The sequence below is a fragment of the Octodon degus genome, unplaced genomic scaffold (assembly GCF_000260255.1).
Source record: "Octodon degus isolate 3935 unplaced genomic scaffold, OctDeg1.0 scaffold00177, whole genome shotgun sequence".
Lineage (NCBI taxonomy): Eukaryota > Metazoa > Chordata > Mammalia > Rodentia > Octodontidae > Octodon > Octodon degus.
The window spans coordinates 2,403,236-2,411,706 of NW_004524753.1; the positions used below are offsets into that span (position 1 = coordinate 2,403,236).

Below are 8,471 nucleotides of genomic sequence, written 5' to 3' on the forward strand. Positions count from 1 at the left end.
ACCTACTTGGAACAAGCTTAGCAAAGCAGGGGACTGCGGTTCAATCCCCCAGCACCACATGCCAGCCAGCCCCGCCCCCTGGTGGGCTGGGCTGGCCACACACACACACACACACACACACACAAATAAAATTTTAAAAAAAGAAAAGAAATTTATCCATTCTTCTGAGCTTTCCGTTTTATTAGAGTCCAGGTTCTCAAAGTAGTTGTGAATAATCTGGATTTTTGCAGAATCCATTGTGATTTCACTTTTTTTTTAAATTTTTTTTGGTTTCTAATTATACAAATTTGGGTCTTCTCGTTACTTTTGAAAATAATAATAGCCAAGGGTTTGCATATTTTGTTGTTTGGTCAAAGAAACAATTCTTCAATTCATAGATTATTTGTATTTTTTAAAGTCTCAATTCAATTAATTCATTCATTAATTTCTGCCCTGATCATTATAATTACATTCCTCATATTAGGTTTGGATTTGAATTCTTACTGCTTCTCTAGGACTTTAGAGATGTATTATTAAGCTATTTATTTGGGCATGTTCTGTTTTGCTAATGTAGGAATTCATTGCCATAAACTTCACTCTTAGGACAGCTTTCATTGTGCCCTATAGTTTTTGATGTGTCATATTGGCATTATCATTTCATTATAGAAACTGTCTAATTTTAAATTTTTATCTGTGACTCATTGATCATTCAAGAGGGTATTATTTAATTTCCATTTGTTTGCATAGTTTTGGGTATGTTTTGCCATTAGTTTCTAGTGTCACTTCACTATGGTCTGATAATACGCATGGGATAATGTCAGTTTGTTGGGAACCAATCAGACTGCTTCAAAGCTCAGGGGCATCTAAGGATACCTGAGGATGTGACCCGACTTGTCTAGTGCAGACACACAGTGAGATACAGTTAGGTAACTATGACTTATCACAGGTAAACAGGCATGTGCTGGTTACAGCACTATATAAGAATGTAAATACTGGATAACAACCTGTGTAAGAATTATACAATAAAGATGCAGGTGGCTGTGGCTCTTGTGCTTTGCTCCATGGTGCCTGCTGTTGCTGCTGATATTTTGCATACAGGCATTCTTTTTCGTTTGTACAGGGTCTCACTATGCATCTTGAACTTGTAGTGATCCTCCTGTTTTCAGCCTTCCCAGTGCTGGGATTACAGGCATGTACCACCATACCCAGACTCAGTAGCCAGCTCAGCATGTCCAGGGATGGGGCCAGCCCAGCATGAAGTACTGAGGATGGAACGTTGGTCCCTGCGCTTGCCTAAGCGGACACTTAGTCTGCTGAGCAATCTCACTGGCCTGCACACAGGCATTCTTTAACCCTGGGACCTCACCCATGAAAATCTCCCTTGAGCCCTCAAGCAGGCCGACACAGTTCTTTTACATTTACTTAAACATGCTCTGTGGGTTGGGATGTGGCTGTTTTAGGCAAAGTCTCATGTTATGCCAAGAAGAACATGTACACTATTGTTTGGTAGAACACCCTGTAGTTATCTATTAAGTCCATTTGTTTGATGGTTCGGTTTAGCACTGGTATTTTTTTGTTGATTTTTTGCCTACCTGGTCTGTCTCTTCGTGACAGTAGGGTATTGAGATTTCCTATTACAATTCTACTGGTGTTCATCTTTTTTTAAAATGTCTATTAGTGTTTGTTTTATGAAGTTAGGCGTTCTAATATTTGGTATATGTGTGTGCATGTGTATATTTAAGTTTTTTATTCAACCAGATTTTATTGGTACATTTTGGTTATACATAATGATGATATTCACCATAGAGAGTTTCTACCTGCACATGACACAACTTGATTTTCCCCATTCTTTTACCCTCCCTTCAGCCCTCCTCCTTTCCCCATTTACAAAAGCATTGTTTCCATTTTTTCCTTCTTTTCTCGCTTTTTAATTTCTTTTCCTTCTTTTCTTTACCCCTCTCCCTCTCTTGTTCCCCTCCCCATTTGAACATTTTCTTCCTGTTTCACAATACCTAATACAAGGGCCAGTCAATAGCTCAGCAGATTCAAGCACATGCAAGCAGGCACAGGGGTTGGGGGTTTGATCCCCAAGCCTGTCTGCCGGCCCCACTCCCAGGGCATGCTGAGACAGCAATCGAGACTGGGCGTGGTGGCGTGTACCTATAATCCCAGATCTTGGGAGGCTATAAACAGGCCAATCACTAGGAGTCCGATCTAGTAGTGAGACCCTGAACACCATGTAGACCCTTCCCTAAAATACAAAACAAAACAAAAACCTAAGGGGCTAGGGAAATAGCTCAGTAGAATAAGCACTTGCCTGGCAAGCGCAAGGTCCTGAGTTCAGTTCCCAGTACCGCAAAAAAAAAAAAAAAAAAAAAAAAATCAAAAAATCTTGTAATACTGTCTTGGTGGTCATGAATTTCTTGAGGTGCTCCTTGTTGTGGAAATACCTTATTTATTCATTACTTTTTTTTTTTTCCCCTGGGCGCTGGGGTTTATTTCACAACAGAACCACTGGGAACCTGGCCTGAGGCGCACACAGGGCTCCAGATGTGGTGGGACACAAGGTGACAAGCATGACGATCACAGCTGGGGTCATGGGCTCCTGGTGGCCCTGATGGCATCTACAGAAGCGGTGGCAGGAGGAGACCTAACTACCTGGGCCTGAGGCCCGGGCTCTGGCCTGCTGCGGCCTATTTGCTCAGGGGGTTTCTGAAGTTCCGGCTGGCAAACTTGGCCTTGCTACCCAGCTCCTCCTCGATTCTGAGGATCTGGTTGTACTTGGCCAGGCGCTCGGATGGGCAAGGTGCGCCAGTCTTAATCTGCCCAGTGCTGAGTCCCACCACCAGGTCAGCAATGAAGGTGTCTTCCGTCTCCCTGGACCGGTGGGACACCATGACGCCCCAGTCGTTGGACTGCGCCAGCTTGCATGCCTGCAGGGACTCAGTCACTGAGCCGATCTGGTTGACTTTGAACAGCAGGCAGTTGCAGGCCTTCTCATTCACGGCCTTGGCGATACGCTTGGGGTTGGTCACTGTGAGGTCGTCGCTCACCACCTGGATGCCAGCACTGGCCGTGAACTTCTGCCAGGCGCCCCAGTCGTCCTGGTCGAAGGGGTCCTCGATGGACACCACTGGGTAGTCCTTGATGAAGGACTTGTAGAGGTCACCCAGCTGGTCGGGTGAGATGTACCTACTGGGGTTGTCAGGAGACTTGAAGTCCAGGTCGTACTTCCCAGACCTGAAGAACTCGGATGCGGCCATGTCCATGCCAATGACCACCTTGTCCGAGTAGCTGGCCTTCCCAATGGCAGTCTTCAGCAACTCCAGGGCTTCCTTATTCTCCAGGATGTTGGGTGCAAAGCCACCCTCATTGCCCACGTTGGTGGCGTCCTTGCTGTATTTCTCCTTTGTTGTAGCTCAGAAATCAGATGACAACGAGGCAAGTCCAAAAGTTAAAAGAAGTGCTTTATTTTAGCCGGTACCCAGCGGCGGTCTCTATGCAAGGTGCAAAGAGGTGCGCCGAGCATTAACAAGGATCAGTATTTAAGCTTGAAAACCGCAGAAACAGGGGAGGGGTGGAGAGGAAGAAGTGGCAGGGTCATTAGTTCATGGGGTGGTCCTGTTGGGTGAAGGTGCTGAGTTGGCAGTCATACAGAGTTCATTGAGATAAGGTTTGGGGAACAGATATCATAAGACTTGAGTCATAGGGGTGAGGAATTGGGAGGAATTGGGAGGAATTTGAGTTGGCAGTCAAGGGGTGAGGAATTGGGAGGGGTCAGCGCATACAGCACAGGAACTCGGTGAGGTTAGAAGGGCAACAAAATGGAGTCAATTTTGACAGGGTACAACATCCTTGATGACGTTCTTCAGGTTGTGGTGGACCTCGGCCCCGATGTGCATGGCCTCCTTGAAGCTGGCCGCGCCCACAGGCAAGATCATGAACTCCTGCACAGCCAGCTTATTGCCAGCGTGCGAGCCACCGTTGATCACGTTGAAGGCAGGCACAGGCAAGATGACCTCAGGGTTGCCTGCCAGGTCGGTGATGTGGCGGTACAAGGGCACCCTCTTCTCCACGGCGCCGGCCTTGCACACTGCGAGAGACACTCCCAGGATGGCATTCGCTCCGAACTTGGATTTGTTTTCAGTCCCATCCATCTCGATCATCAGCTTATCAATCTTCTCCTGCTCCACGACATTCAGTTTCTTGCTAACCAGGGCAGATGCAATAGTTTTATTGATGTGCTCAACAGCCTTTTTCACACCCGTGCCCAGGTAGCGGGTCTTGTCATTGTCACGCAGCTCTAGGGCCTCATCGATGCCAGTGGAGGCCCCACTGGGCACAGCAGCTCGGAGGAGACCTTTGGAGGTGCAGAGGTCAACTTCCACAGTGGGGTTCCCACGAGAGTCAAAGATCCCTCGGGCATGCATCTCAAGAATCGATATGTTGGATTTCTGGCTACCAGATCTCGTTGCCCAGGAAGGAAAAAGAGGGTGCTATACACACCGAGATGCGTGTTGAAGTGACGAGGTGCTCTGCACACTGTCCACCAGACTTCCTGCCTGAGCTTTTCAGAGGTAGCTGGATCTGAAGTGGGTGATGTTGGGATCAAGGCTGTGTTATTACTAAGCCAGTCCACTGATTGGTTTGACGTAGGTCTGGGTATGGACAATGGGAAGGCGTGTCCTTGGCGTGAGTGGTTCCCATCCTAGGAACACATATCTTGATGTAAGGGATTCAAAGAGGGCTGCTGTGCACTGCTTCACTGCTTTGCTGCCTTCTTGCCTTCTGTTTCTCCTCTGTGATGCCCCTCGGCCAGGCCACCCCGCCTCAGAACAAGCAGATCACGGACTGAAACCTTGAGAAAGCATGAGCCAAGTAAGCCTTTCTCCCTCTGATGTTGAGTGTCAGGCATTTTGTCTCAGCAATGAGAAAAGTAACTAAGAAAGAGGGAGAGAAAAGAAAGAATATAGTAAAAATAAAAGAAATTCTTAAGAGGAGAAAAGTTAAAGGGGAGAAGAGGTGAAAACAGAGAAGAAAAAGAGATTAATTCCATGCTGGCCCCGCCCCCAGGATGCACTGAGACAGTGATTGAGATTGGGCATGGTGGCACATGCCTGTAATCCCAGAATTTGGGAGACTGTAAACAGGAGGATCACTGCGAATCTGATCTATGCAGTGAGACCCTGTGTACCCTAAGAAAAGAAAAGAAAAAGAAGCCATACAGTTATATGTAGAAGATGGGCAAGGCAATGATCTTGAGAATCTCCAGAAGATTTTTGAATCTAGCAGTTAATTGGAAAGATTCTCACCCTGACTAACTATATATACTGATACCTGTGAAATAAGCAACTGCACTGAAGATGGTAATCTGTAATAGTAGTTTCATGCTTGGAGTGCCAGTCATTCTGGCCTTCTGAATACAGGCTGCTTGTCATGACATGCCAGTTGCTCCTGGGCTGTCTCTTGGGTAGATAATTGTTCAAAAGAAAGGGGGTGGTGAATGAAGGCAGGAAAGAGGAAAAGAAATATTGTGGGACTATCCTGCTTCAAGGTTGTATATGGTTAGATTTTTGGACTTATGTGTAAACATAAGAAGTATATAATTCTTTATGTCTATTTTTAAAAATATATTCTAATTTTTAAATGTTTTTTCATCATATTCTGTAGGGACTTAAAGTTCAATATATCAATACTTGATGAAAAATACCTGTTCCATGTTATGCCTAAGATGTTTGATATTCAGACAGATAGTGAAGTTAAGCTTAACAGCCTAAGTTGTATGGTAATAACAATAAGCTTGTCTTCTGGATGGTTAACAACCCAAGTTTGCAGACCAAAATTAGAGAAAAAGGAGGGCTGCAAGGAAAGCCAACATTTTGGCCCTAGCCTTCCAAGGTAAATTAAGACTCAGGACATATGAGAACATGTACTGTAACATCATGTAACTCGGTAGTGTCCCAAATTTTCTGAACAAGGAGATTATGGGGTCAAAGAGGAAAGTGATCGATGATGTAGAGTGTGCCTAAGGAGAGTCACATGGAGAGAAAACATTCTCTCAGGCTTTCACAGAAAGCACATTGGCCAAGCAATGGCCGTGACTCATCCACATGGCTGACACTGACAAAGGTTCTACAATCTGAGGTACAGGATCTCAGGATAAATCCTGAGGGGATTTCACTGACCTTCTCAGACCCAAAAACTACAACTCTTGTTGCATAGGTCCTGCTTTACCTTGGTCTTAACCATCCAGCAGAAAAGTATAAAAACGAAATATAAGAAGTAAAGCCATGCTGTTATGTTGAGCTGTAGGGGACTCAGGTCAACAATTTCTGACATTGCCAGTGAAGCGGAAGACCCAATACTATTATGGGCTACTGAACTCTTTTAGAATATTTTGCTGAGTTTACACACCTATAATATTCAAATAACAGAACTTAACAAAAAAAGGGTATACAGAGGATTGTATCTGTGTATTCAAAGTGGTTAGGATAGATATATAGTTACACTCTCTTAATGAATAGAGGGATTTGTTCTAATGGTGTTTGTAAATAGGATATCACATCCACATCTTGTACAGCAATTAACCACTAGGAAGAATGTATGCAATGTGCTAATTATTGAAACTGTCCTACCAATTTGGTTTGAAACTGTCTCATCGCTATTTGTTTCTCAATAAAATTATAGGGGAAAAAAAAGAAAAGAAAAAGAGATTAGAGGCTGGGGAGATAGCTTAGTTGAGTAAGTGCTTGCCTGGCAAATGCAAGGTCCTGAGTTTGATCCCTGGTACAAAAAAAAGAAAAAGAAAAAGAGATTAGAAGCAAGGTAGGAAATGAATATTAATGAATTCCCAGGAAACTGGTGAAGAAGAAAGAAGAGAAAAAAATTTAAAAAAGAATACAACCAAACAAATAAACTAAAAATAAGTGCATACTGGGGGTGGGGGGGGGGAGAAAAAGATAACCAAATGAACAAAAACAAAAGCCTGAATAATTTCTCTGTGATTTCACACTGTGGTCATCCTCCAGGATACTGTCTGGAGCAGTGTGCAATTCAAGATGTGTCCCTGTTCTCAGCATCAGACAAAGAAGGCCATCAGAACCCAGGCCCATGTTGGGTAGTCCCTAGCACACAGGCAGCAGGCCTGGGGCAGAGGTGCCAATTCTGGGGTCTTCAAGTTCATGGAGATTCAGGCTGAACCTGGCTTCTGGCCATGGGCATGGGGCCTGGGTTGTTTAGCTACTGACAGTCGCTTGCTGGCTTGACCATGGCTCTGTGACCATAGATCCCTCCTGTGGCTGACCCTCACCCAGGCTATGTGGGCCTATAAAGCTAGGAGCCCTGAAATAAAACCAACCCGTAGTTGCTTCAAGTATCAGGCTCAATCAACCCTGGCGTGGTGTCCGAGTTCTCACAGGAGCTCGGGCTGGCATCCCTCACCAACTGTCTCAACTCTGCATCCACCTGTATTCTTCTGTGCCTCACCATGAAGGTTTTGGAGACCACCCCACCTTCACAAGGTCGCTTGGAGACTTGGCCCTATCTTCTCACCAGCTAGAAGCCAGGAGCCAGAAGAAAGCACAGATAGTCCCTCCTTTTGTCCACATTCTGTTCTATCTCTTCACTCTGTCAGCAGATGGAAGCTTTCCAGTCAGGTTCTTCCTGGGACCCCCCTGGATCTGCTGACTCAGCCTCCATCCTTCTTTTCATCCCCATGTCATTAGTTTCCAATGTCTGGATTCTGAATCTTGGAGCCGCTGGTTTGTTGCTGCTTACTGATCTGCATCTTCCCGGAAGTCCTACTAAATTATTTCTGCTGCTTAAAATACATCCCTGCCCATTTTATTTATTTAAGAAAAAGTGTAAATGAATTATGCTGCTATAAAGTCTACTGAGCTGATCATTTCCATGCTTTTGAGGTTTTTCTCCTCCCTGTCACTCCCTGAAGAGCATCTTTCTTTGTGTATGAATGCTTTTCTGCACCGAAGGTGATTTTTTTAGGATAAATTACTAGAGATAGAACTACTGGTCCCAAAGGGACACATGTCTTAAGGATCTTGATTTGCAAAAGTGCAAAATGGTAGTAAGCATCCACACCAGCAAGCTGCCCTTTCTGCTCTGCTCTTGTGTGCTAAAGGATGGGTTGTAAAACATTTCATTATTTATAAATTTAAAAGTCCTATTTCATTACTGTATTAGTTTATTTATCTTGGATCATCACTGAGGTTGAATGTCTTTCCAAAAACAGGCTGGCCAAATAGCTCAGTGGATTACAGCGCCTGTTTAGGCAGACGCAGGGGCCAGGCGTTTGATTCCCAGGGCCTGCTGTGCCAGCCCCACCCCCAGGGCATGCTGAGACAGCAATGGAGACTGGGCTTGGTGTCGCCGGCCTGTAATCCCTACTCTCGGGAAGCTGTAAACAGGCAGGTCACTATGAGTCTGATCTAGTAGTGAGACCCTGAAGACCCTGTAGACCCTTCCCTAAAAAAACC

General features: G+C 45.0%; 1 pseudogene across 1 annotated transcript in view; it reads right to left on the reverse strand.

Annotated features, from left to right (window-relative positions):
* Positions 1–2,464: 2,464 nt before the first annotated feature.
* The window catches only part of LOC101573554, a 6,731-nt pseudogene continuing 724 nt past the window's right edge, over positions 2,465–8,471 (reverse strand). Inside the window, exons 2-3 of the transcript XR_002818573.1 lie at positions 3,831–4,475; positions 2,465–3,383 (exon numbers count right to left, since the gene is read on the reverse strand). The product of XR_002818573.1 is annotated as an alpha-enolase pseudogene (transcript). The remainder of the gene's footprint in view (positions 3,384–3,830; positions 4,476–8,471) is intronic.